At 29.0% G+C, this 12,633-nt stretch overlaps 3 long non-coding RNA genes across 7 annotated transcripts; 2 read left to right on the top strand and 1 right to left on the bottom strand.

Annotated features, from left to right (window-relative positions):
• Positions 1 to 633: 633 nt before the first annotated feature.
• On the bottom strand, positions 634 to 9,186 carry LOC118448132 (uncharacterized). 4 transcript variants are annotated; one of them, XR_014982211.1, is made up of 5 exons: positions 5,275 to 5,382; positions 4,756 to 4,896; positions 1,154 to 4,645; positions 954 to 1,041; positions 634 to 865 (listed from the first exon to the last, which is right to left on the bottom strand). It is a non-coding gene; the product is annotated as an uncharacterized LOC118448132 (long non-coding RNA). The 4 variants fall into 4 exon arrangements; XR_014982209.1 differs by lacking the exon at positions 634 to 865 and adding an exon at positions 5,686 to 5,920 and having other exon boundaries at positions 969 to 1,041; positions 5,275 to 5,598; XR_014982212.1 differs by lacking the exons at positions 634 to 865; positions 5,275 to 5,382 and adding an exon at positions 9,126 to 9,186 and having other exon boundaries at positions 969 to 1,041.
• Positions 2,243 to 3,327, top strand: LOC146872975 (uncharacterized). Its single transcript, XR_014982208.1, has 3 exons — positions 2,243 to 2,378; positions 2,481 to 2,598; positions 3,188 to 3,327. It is a non-coding gene; the product is annotated as an uncharacterized LOC146872975 (long non-coding RNA).
• On the top strand, positions 4,097 to 5,278 carry LOC146872976 (uncharacterized). Of its 2 annotated transcripts, XR_014982207.1 has the most exons (4): positions 4,097 to 4,236; positions 4,319 to 4,467; positions 4,535 to 4,631; positions 4,812 to 5,278. It is a non-coding gene; the product is annotated as an uncharacterized LOC146872976 (long non-coding RNA). The 2 variants fall into 2 exon arrangements; XR_014982206.1 differs by lacking the exon at positions 4,535 to 4,631.
• Positions 9,187 to 12,633: the final 3,447 nt, after the last annotated feature.

The following is a 12,633-nucleotide window of genomic DNA, read 5'->3' on the forward strand; positions in this document are numbered from 1 at the left end:
AAAGAATATTACGTTTTTATAAATCTTTTTCTTTCTTTTCTCATAAAAAAAATGAATTGTGATAGGTGTTAAATATTCACATTAAAAAATAATTTCTCACCTTGTTTTAATTAAGTTTAAACTATATTGATATATGACAATAATTCCTATATTTCAGAATTGCTTAACTGTTACATTGCTCTGATATATTGTTTATAGAAATCTGTTACAGAAGTCTGCTTCAAAAATCTCTTACATTATTTAAACAAATAATAAGAAGTTGATCCAGAAATGTATTTCTCTTTATAAATTGTTTCATTTTCCATTTATCTTTGCTAAATTTTTTACTTTTTGAAATGGAAATGAAAATAGCCTGTTACACTTTAATTTATGGAGAGATGCTCAGAAAAAAGGCTCAAATTGTACAACCCGTTTTTCTTTAGTGGAACAACAGTTGGTAAGAAATATTAATTTTCCTTTGTTAATGTCTTTAATGAGAGACAAAGTAGGTTAAAAGTTTATTTAAAGATTGAATGAACAAAAATAACTATAACATCTTACTTTTGTTTTAATTGCTTTTAAACCTATATAAAATAGTTCCTACAATAAACAGTTATAAATTAAATTGTTAAAAATTGTTACATTTATCTCCAATCATTTCTTCCTATATAAATAACATACATTATAATTTATTATTTATAGATTATATAATTATAAATTATAAATAGTGATATACACGTAAAATTATCGAAATAATCAAATAAGTTGATTAAATAAAATAATTTAAGAGTCATAAAGAATGCTTGATTATTGCCCATATTCTCTATTAAAAATTAGATTGGAATTTTGTTCCTTTTCAAGATGAGTACATTTCTCTTTCAGAAACCTAGAAAATGATCATACTGAACAAAATAATTTCCGATCATTTTAGAGTACTTTGGAATGAAAAAAACAAAGCTGATAGTGTTACTAACCAAAGGAACAGACGAAAGATTACGTTTAATAAACAACCAAATCATTAAGGTACAGATCATAGAAATTAACGTCTGGGAAATACTTTTTCTGCGAAAATAAGGAAAACAAGAAGTAAGCATTTCATCAATGGTTATGATTATTTAAAAAATCAATACGTCCTATAGTGTATTTAAAATAATATTACATATAAATACTTTACCATCTACTTAGTCAAATATTCTTTTTTAATTATATTTCAACATCAATTATTCTTTACTCTTTTAGGAAGGAAATAAATACGATGAAGAAATACTTCATAGTGCAACAAATTAGACTAAAGTTATGTATCATATGTCTATTTGTTCATATAAATTCTGATGTATGTTGTCACTTTTAATTACGTTGTAGTAAGCCTTCAGGATAACGTCATTTCTTAATATTCGTTCGAAGTTCCATGACATATATGGATCAGGTATTCATCAGTTAATTGAAGATCTTGTATCAATGCGTCATATCAAAAAATTCATGACATTAATGCATGCACAGATTAAAAAAGAAAAAGACTCAAGAGATTAGATCACATAAAGTGATACTGAATAATGTAACGGTTGTAAAAGTGAAGCTATGAGAGCAGTGTAAATATAATCAATTGTATGCGTTAGATTAGTAGAAATTGTGGAGAAGATATATTGTGGAAAAAATACTTTACTACAAATGATACTTCAAGAGAATATTTGCTTCTTTAATCAGACAGAACGTAATCTTTGGTCGTAGCATGGATAATTCTTATTGCAAGCAAACTATTTAGGCTTGCTAATTGAATGAGAATATTGTTTTGTTTTTTTATAATGATACAACGTTGGAAGAGAGATAGGTTTGAGCAGTGGCCAATGTGCTCTTATCAATCTCGCTAGAGCTGTCTATGCTGATGTGGATCTTTATTTATTGTTGGAAATTCTTCTTCTTGTTCATAAGTTGTAATTTTGCATTGCTAAAGACAAACTTCATCTAATGCTTTCCAATTCTCTCTGTTCTGTACTAGATTTATTTAATTGCTACCTGCTGTTAATTTAGTATCATCTTTTTATCTTTTTTGGAATCATTCAACATTTTTTCTTTTCTTCCATCATATCTATTTGAAATTTTAAGCATTGCATATATAGATATCTGAAAAATAAAACTAAAATTTTAGTGACGCATTAGTTACAGTTTCTATAGTGTACAGGTCAAATGATTGCATGGCTTAGTTTAGAGCGGTGTACAGAAATCTGAATTTTAATAGTCTCCAAGCTTCCAGTGTTGGCTTCATCAAATTTATGATAGAGAAAATGGAACTCGAAAAGAATGAAGAATCCACGTATGGAGGGGAGATCGAAGATTTGAAAGGCATAGTAATTAAAAATATAAATGGATTATCTACGAAAACATTGGCACTTGTTGATATGGTAAAAGTCATAGGTCTATTAAGCCTTACGTCTTTTATTTCAAGACGAGTAGGAATGTTTTGTTGCTATTGATGGTTATACTCTTAATTTTTTTACGAATAGCAATCAGTAGTGCCAACATCGAGGAAACATAAATTTGACCTCTATTTGCATGGAAAGGATCGTTGGATTACATGAAAATAATTTATGTCTGTAGCGGGCTAACAACTTTAAAACAATGGTTTTTATAAATGTTTTCTTACTATAGAGTTTGATTACACGCTTCCAGAAAACTGCATGCCAGCATATTTCATAGAATTATATGCTTAGTCGTATCTCAGATAGATAAATTTATTGAATATTCTTTTTCAACGTCAATAAATTTTTAGCCTTCTTTAAAATTTTTCAAAAATACTGGTGTCCTTGATACAGTATGTCTTATTTTATAATTCTTAGTATTGGACTGATAACGATAATAATAATAGGAAGCATAAACTCATTGGCTTCTTCTAGATTTTTATATCAATTATAAAGTTAAACATTTGAAAGAAATAAGTAGATTAGTGTAATGCTAATGTTTAAGTTTTCTCATTAATTGATTATCTTCTTATTTCCAAAAGCTTAATCACCCGTATCATATTAACGCAGCGCTTCAAAATTTACTAACAATTAGAGCATTAAACACTAAAAAAGTTTTCATCAACGAATTCGAAAACTTTCAAGAGATCTGCTTGCTCCATTTTTTCTGTGTTTCATGTGGTTTTAACATTTACATCAAATTAGTCTCTTTGATTTATAACTCGATCATAATCGTATTCCTTCTCTTGAAGAACACAGTAATCAATGATGTTGGATTATTGATCACGTAAATGATTATATTTGTGAACATGATACGGAAAGATGTGAAACAGACGATCAAAGTAATATATTTGATTTCAACCTCAAAATCAAAGGAATTCTTGAGTATAATCATTTACAGGAAAAACTAATGTTGAATAGTGATCTAAAATACAAAACAGTAAAATATTGGCCAAAGTACGGCCTTGTCAAATTTAAAAGCATGAGGAAAAAGTACAAAACTATACATTTTAAAGGTTAGTTTAAACTGATTTTAAATTGAAATTAGGATTATTTATTACCCCTGACTTTATAATGATTTACACCATCAATAAGCACAGACACAATTCTTGTCCAATTTTAATGAACAAGGTCTCATTTTAAAAACGAAGATTTAATCTATCGCGTATTGTTTCCGAATTTTTGAAAAATGTTTTTATTCGTGCATGAACTATTCTCGGAAAATACAAATAAGAATAAAAATTTTTTAACAAGATTTTAAAAAAAAAATACAGCTTTTTCAAAAATTCGGAAACAATACGAAAGAGAGATTTTTTTATGTGGCTTCGTGTATCTGTGTACGTATGCATTTTTTTTTCTTCATAACTTTTTTTTATAAGAGAATTAGAAAAATAAACATAGTATATACTTCAAAGCCCTTTTAATTTTTGTCGATCCTATTATCAGTTGTTTCTTAGTTATTTCTTTTTTCTTCTTTAACTGACTAAGATCTAAACGTTCTATATTCTTTAGTTAAGGATCGAAAAATCGAGTATCATTTTTTTACTGCGATTTATGTATGTATGTATATACATATATGTACATATATGGAAGTGTGTATATATATATTTAAATACACACAAAATGTTTGCATTCATATTTATTAATAATCGCTGTTTAATCTTCTAAGTTCGTCATTCATAAAGATACGCGTTAATGATTGAACGTCGAACTTGCGAAAAAAGATTAGAAAGGACACGCCTAATCTCTCTCTCTCTCTCCTCTTCCCTCGCTCTCTCTCTCTTCTCTCAGAATAATGGAAGTATAAAAATAAGTAAATAGTTGAACAGTGGTGATAGATCGTTTTATAAAAGCTAATTGGTATTCGTACGTTGATTCTCAAGGGTTTGTCTAGCTCCTATCTTTCAAATATCAATGCAATACTCATGGATCCACACGGTCTTCAGGACAAAGGACGACGCATGAGATTGGTCAAACATTTCGAACGAACTATGCACACAATACCAATAAGAATATTGCTTTTCTGTTCCAGGTACTTTTTACTTAAATTCCTCTCTTTCCATTTCCCTTTCCTAATACATTAATATTTTCATTGATAGTTCGAAAAAAAAATCTAGTCAGTCGCATCCAAGCATTCAGACTCATCAGTAAGACAACCGAGTCTTAACAATATCAGTGACTATGCCTCAAATAGAGGTATCCAGCACAATCTAAATCGTTATTACACAATAATTACATCACAATTGTATCATACTTCAATAAATATACTTTATTGAAGTGATAACTTAAATTCACGTTATATTCATTAATGTGTATCTACCTCACAAACTTTACGGGATCCTTCAAAAAAATTCGTCTTCTTCCATTAATTTGCAGAAACGTGGCGAACAATATTTTACTGACGGCCTTCATTGGTATACTAGACTTGTTCCGCCGCCCTTATTCTTCGTAACCAGTGGATCTATAATTTTGATGATTAGGAAGAAACGGATGAAGACTCTCCGTGCAAATTGACTACCATCGCTATTTGTGTGTGTCAATACCATTAAAAATCAATAAGACAATAACAATATAACAACTCTGAAAAATGCTATAGATATTAATTATCCATTTTATAGTACCTTATCTAAGAAACAAAAAATCTATCCACTTAAAAATCTATCAATGAACACTTCAGCAACAAAAAACGAAAAATTGTTAAGGAACGTGCCTCTCCAAAACTCATTTAACCTACTGTAAGATAACATAGATGAAACTAATTCATCTGTTTCAATATGATTTTAGAAATAAATTTATTATTATTGAACAAATTCACAGGGTAATAAATAAGATCACTCACGCTTTCAAGGAAAAGAAATATTGCACTCTTCATTTTTTAGACATAGGCACATCAATCTGGCACGTCAATCTCTTAACAAAAATAAAGCAAAACTTTCCTTCACCATACTACAAACTCATTAAATCATATCTAGAAAGAACATTCTTTGTAAAGATTCAAAGTTCAATATCGAACATAAACAATATTGAAACAGAAGTTTCAAAGGCATTTTATTCTTTATATTCCTTATACAATTGACGTTCCTACTACACGTCATATTACATTGTACATATTTGCTAATGATAGTCATTTTGTCCACGCACGAAAACCCTAAAACTGCATCATCTATATTTCAATAGTATATTCTTAATCAGGGCTAAATTCATGGAGAATAAAAGTTAATACTGATAAATGTAAGCATATAACGTTCACCTTAAAGAAAAGTACTGTTTCAGCTATAACATTAAACTATGACATCTCAAATGGAAATAATAAAATACTTGGTAACACATAACATGAAACTGCCACATACAAAGTAAAATAAAACTCAAAGTTAAATATAGATAACAAATTTCTGATATATAAAACAGTAGTTAAACCCAACTGGACTTATGGAATTGAATTGCAGAGTATGGCAACTAAAAGTCATATGACTAATGATAAACTAAAATTTGCAATGCAATTAAAAATACTTTGTCAAAGCATAGTTGTCAAAGCACTTTGATATGTGCTTGATAATCCTTTCTTCTTTCTACTATCTTTCTCATTCGTTTTCTTCCTTGCTTTTGTCTCTAGAAAACCTTCCATATGGTTAATTCTTTATTCCTTTCCACCTCTTATATTGGTTATTATTAATTATTTATTTTACTAAAGTATATAAATATATTGGTATATTCCTTTATCAAATAATATTAATACTTTTTTAAATTAAATCATGTCAAAAAATGATATTTTCTCAAGAATAGTTTATGCATAAAAATAAAGCTAACAATAGATTTTGACAAAAATGCCATAACATTTTGGAAAAGAAAATCGATAAACATGGAAGATAAAATGGAAAAGAAAAAACAATTTATACAAAATAAGGAGATAAGATCTTTTTATATTCAAAAACAGATACTAAGCAATGGCATACAAATACGATCGTGATTCAAATGTCGAGTTTATAAAACCGACAATGATGATTTGGATGACAGTATAAAAAACCAAAAAATAATTAATGTAAAAAAAACCACTTCTATTAATTGAGCATTAACAAATTAAAGAACATATTACATTCTTAAAGATGTTAAATAATATATTAAAAAAAGAATTCCACATTAAATACCACTAGGAATTCACAGAAATATTTACTGCAAGTCAAAACGATTACGAAAAACTGAAATCAATCTCGCAACAAAGCAATGTATTTTTTCACGTGTATACAAATAAAAGTATCAAGAGAAGAACATAGATTACATAAAAAGGCAATCAATGAAGATATCAAACAGCAATTGGAAGATCTGGATTCAGCAAAATATTAATCTAATATACTAAATATTAATCTAAAATACTAAACAACCATTATTTATGGTCACTTTTATTACAAATATACAACTAAAATAGCTTAGATAAACTGTCCAATCCAAGATCACTTGGAAAGAATATATAAACTAAAATAAACAACTCAATATCAAATGTCAAGTATTATATGCAAATGTGTGCAAAAGTATTTCAAAAAATATAAGAAACCATTGATAATCGGTAAAATATTTCAACTATGGAGCTCATCCAACCAATGCCTCCATATACAAGAAATATGTAACCAGGCTGGAATGGCACCAATAATTCTGTGCACCAACATAACATAGAAAAAAAATACTAAGGAATTCATCAAATTCACCATTAGAAACTATATCAAATTCGTTAGTGTAAGCAAAATATAAAAGCCAAGAACGACTACTGGCAATAATATTAACTATTCAAGCACTATTACGTTACAAAACAAGTCAAAACCAAAGATAAACAAATGTTAGTAAAACAAACAGTAAACAAAGAAGTAGAAAACACCAAAATAGCAATAACAGTAATATTCTTAAAGACTATATAATTAAATAAAGAAATAAGAAATATAAATAATATTATTAGCATATATGTGAAAAATATTGTTGAAATATAACAACAATATATTAATAGAGAAATCTCATGAATATTTCACTAATCCAAAAGAATTAATTGAGATAATAAAAAAACTATCAACAAGAAAAACAGAAATAGATAACATACAAAATATAATTTTTTAAAAATTCATGAAAAAAATAATATTAATAATTAATGCATCCTCTAAATTATTCTATTTTATCAAACATTGGAAAATTGGATATATTGTTCCAATACTGAAACCTAGAAAAAAGGATCGAAACAAATAGTTATAGGTCAATTAGATTACTCTGTACATTAAGCAAGTTAACTGAAAAAGTAATATACAAAAGACTGAATAACTTCGAGAAAAAAGAAAAAATTGTAATAGATAAACAGTTTGAATTTAGAGAAAACCATAACACAGTACAGCAAATAGCAAAAATAATAAGCCGACTATTATTAATCATCATTAAAATTAATATCAACAAAATAACGATTATGGCTTTACTAGACATAGAAAACATATATATAGATCGATAGTATTCTCTATAAAATGATATTACATAAATACCATAGTATATTTATTAAATTCATTTACTAATATCTAAATAATAAATATTTAATCGTATCAGTAGAAGAAAAGTTAGCAAACAAAAAATTAGAGTGAGAGTGTTTTATATATGGATGTTCTTTTCCTGTAATAATAGCAATAAAACTAATACAAAACACATATATTAACTAGAAGTTTATTACAAACATTGAAAAATATCAGTAAATGCAGTAAAAACAGAAATAATAGTTCCTGCAAAAAGAAAAGAAAGATATCAAAATCTTTCAGTTGATAACAGTTTAGAGAAATTTAACATCACCAACATTCAGTAGTTCATCTGGACTCTAAACTTATTTATCATATGCATATAAAATAAAGAATTAGAAAAGTATACTCTGTTCTAAAATAGATATATTGACTAATCTATAACTCACTGCTCTCTGTTAAAAAGAAAAAACTAATATATGAAATCTTACTGAAATCTATCATAGCATATATAGCACCAGTTTAACATAACCTAGTTTAATATAACCTATTATAACGCAATTATATGAAACATCTCTAAATCTTACAAAGTAAATATCTGAAAATGATTGACTATTAGTCAACAAATACATACCAAGCTTATCAACATCAAGAAGCAGAATTTGAATGCATAGATAAACATATTAAAGGGTTAATATTCTATCTTCTACTCTTTCTATTAAAGGATTAATAGAAAGATTTTATCAAAATCAGTTAAAGCACAATGAATTTCTAAAAAATATTACTAATATAAGATGCTACAATTCCTTCGAGTACAAATATAAATTGCTTTATGACAAACTATTAATATTTAATTTATATAAAGACTGATTTCTCTAGTACTTAATTTAGTACTTAAAATAATTCCTGTAGGTAGACTTTTCTAACTTGTTTCTCTATAATTAAGACATAATTAGTACATGTAAATTATACATGTACATGTTATAAGATAATTAGTATTATGTAATACCAGAGATGTGATATTTTTATACTATATATTATATACTTAGATATTATAAAAATTCCAAAACTACAGTTACATAAGTAGATAGAGGTCAATAATTAAGTAGGTACTACATTTTTAAACCCAAAGACTATAAATACCTTTATATACTTAATTTTTTAAATATATAGATGTATATTTTTATTATATTGTTAATAAAGATTAGATACATACATATATTGGGTTGGCAACTAAGTGATTGCGGATTTTGTCGTTTCCTTCTTATTTGAAATCCGGTAATCACTTAGTTGCCAACCCAATATGTATACATATATATATATATGTATAAATGAAAACGTAATACAGGAATCGTAGGTTCGAGACTGGACGATACCGTCAGTTCTCCTTTTATTGCATCGATATAAACGAATGTAATCAACCAATTTTTTGCAATTATATTTAAATTCTAATTAAAATTCAAATACAACAAACAAATTGTTTATTAGTTTGAAATACACACTATCATTTTTATATTTACTTTTATATACTATGATTGTATACATATCTTTATATATATACATAGTAATTCTTAATACAGTTGAATAACGCTTAGTAAGCTTATTAGTTTAATCTTACAAGTAATTTAAAAAAAAATGCTACCAAGGAAGAAAATATTGCCCTACTTAGGTGCAAAAAGTACTTAAGTGCATATTTACCAGTATAATTTCCGGTGATGTGATGCATAGTAAAATTAATGATAGATTGTCAAATAAAGATACAGACAACTTTATTTTATAATATGTAAATAAAAAAAGTCGAGTTCGCAATTCGAAAAAAAGAAGAAATCCTCTGCATCCCATTAAAAAATTTTCCTTTTATATTCATTGATTTATGTAATAAGTACTCAATGTATGCTAAAAAACAATTTTTAGAGTTATTGAAAAAAGAGAACTCCTTCAAAATCGAGCGTGAAACTCGTGGATAAACTACATCATTTGAATGGAATGACCAGTGTCGAAAATAACTACTTTAATATTCAGAGCGATATATAAAAACAGGTCGCGCACTTCATGTTCAAAATTAATGAAGTCAACTCGATATCCCTACTTCAAATAATAATACCAGCTGGGGAATTGAAAAAGAACCATTGGCAATTAGATAATTCTTCACCGAATACGGACTCGATATTAAAGGCAGTTTAATAATTGATGAAAATCAAACATTTTGACGACTTCTCCTGCCGCTCTAATCGGTACTGATATACTCATCGAATGATCAGCTTCAGTAAAGAATATGATACCAATAAAAGGAATTGAATATAGAAAGATTACATTCATGCACTTCTAAAATAACATGCCAAAATTAAATAACTTTGATAGGTACAGGTATCAAGTATAGGGTCTTTCATATGTCACTCAAAAACAATGATGTCATTTTAATATTTATACACCAAAAAGATGATTGTTAAAAAAAATCACTTTTGCGATAACGGCACATGAACTTACGAGTTGAATAAAAATTTCATAAGTCGAGGATACCTCTCATCCGAAATAAAAATTCAATTATTCGTTAAACTTATTCTCTAATACCTAATCGGCCAAGAAAGTCACAGAGTTGATCGCGATCGATGTTTCGTCGACTCTTTTATATCACAAACAGAGAGTATATCACAGACGGCTACGCTTCAGCGTTAACGAATAGATTCTTATTGTTTCATAACTTAGTGACCGAAATTCCACGGTATTATACCACAAATAATAGTACTTTTTATTTTGACCATTAAATTATTTTTGGATCAGAAATAAGTACGATAAGAGATAAGCACGAGGGGAGAAGATAGAGATACAAATCTCGTTGGATCGAATTGTATCATTAAATGCCTGTGTAATAGACTTTCTATTCCGCGACCTAATGTTCTTCCGAGAATTTCCTACGGAATCTCGATCTGCTTATCGGCTACGGGAAATAATGTAAAATCTACGAAGACTCTTGTCCGAAACGAATTAATCCTCCTACATTGAATTCTTAGTTATCTTAGAACAATTTCAATTTCATGCGGAATTTGCATTTTGAACCAGAGGACAATAATCCATCATAATCGTGAAGAGAATGATCCGCACCCATGTCTTCTCGCGGCAAAGGCACAAATAAATATAATAACGGGCGTAGGAACACACGTGTGTGAAACTAATGTCGAGCAGTGTCCTTTTGAAAGTTGAATTAGACGTAATAATTCATTTTTACGATGGTTCGCTTTTACTCACGGCTTGGCTTCCGCTGGATGTAAACGAAATCAAATATATATTTGCTCTCCTTTCATCTTACTCATTTATATTTTCTATCGAAAATAGGATTTACATCGGCGTTATCAACTAAATGCACGATAAAGTCGTCGTGCGTTAACGTCCTATTCGACGGCAAATATCATAGGAGCGCGCGAGGCTACTTGTGATCAATATTCGATGACCTGGTTTGCAGATTAAACACGAAAGGCGAATACGACAGGTTGAACTTTCATAAATGCGCAATTAAATGTCCGTTACAGTGGCTCGATCATAAAATACGTAAGGGTGGATTCGCATCGAGCGATTTCAATTAAAATTATCTCGAATGAATTGGATAATTTGATCTCTGAAATGAAAAATCGATAGAGCAATCGAAAAGGTGGACTTAACTATATACATTTCCTAAAAATTTTCTCTCTCTTATGAGCAAGCGGTCCGAAACCAACATTCACTTCATTGATCCGCATGCGGAAACTGCCGTGTGGAAACAGAAAATAAGCGATTATGGAGTTAAAATAGAAGCATACTTTGAGTCAATCTTACCGAATATCGAGATCGAATGGAATACGTAAATATCAGATCGTTCGATATAGATCATTGAGTTAGGAAAAATTTAATGCGTAACGTTTATTAATCGGTTTTCCTTTTTTCTTTTTATTTTTCTTCTTCTTTTTCTTCTAGAAGAAAAAGAAGAAGAAGTATTGAGAAGAAGTATTGGTGAAATAGCGAGCATATGAAGGAATTAATGCTCCGAAAAGCATTTCGATGTATCGAAATCCAATGGATGGTTTCTTTCCTGTCTTATAATTGCGGCTGGTATATTTACCAAAGGAAGAGAGATAGAGAGGAAGAGAGAGAGAGAGGCGATTTCGTGCCGTAATTAACCGTTTGCGTACCACGAACCACTTTCGCGCTCTTCAGATTTTGTGTCGAAAAAAACCAAAGCATTTGGCCGAAACAAATAAATGACGGCCCCGCCCGAAATTTGTCGAAACGCGCTCAGCCTTTCAGATGCATGTACGTCGCATCGCTATCAGTAAACCAATTCGTATTTTGTTGTTACCTATTCTAAATTAATAGAATATATATATATTTTTTTTTTCATTCATAACTGAATTTGGTATAAAAGAAACAAACATGAGAAGCGCGGCCTCGTTGTTTACTGCATTGAACATGACAAGCGCTGTCGCGCTCTTCGGCTTTTTTCGATATCTAATCGAAGAAGCGCGATCGCGCTCCTTGGCGTTTTTCGATCATGTTTTGTCAAAACTTCCGGTACGCAAACGGTTAAGTTCACTACCTTTTGTTCAAAGCGTGTGTGACTTCAGCGATAAATATGGATAAAATATGAACTACAAATAAAAGCGGGGAATGCTGTCCCTACCATGCCTCTATCATATCGGTGTATAAGCTTGTGTTGTTGATTATTCCTCTCTCACGCACACATAACAACTGAT

This window comes from Vespa mandarinia, chromosome 5 (assembly GCF_050613455.1).
Source record: "Vespa mandarinia isolate Hongniang chromosome 5, ASM5061345v1, whole genome shotgun sequence".
NCBI classification, from domain to species: Eukaryota; Metazoa; Arthropoda; class Insecta; order Hymenoptera; family Vespidae; genus Vespa; species Vespa mandarinia.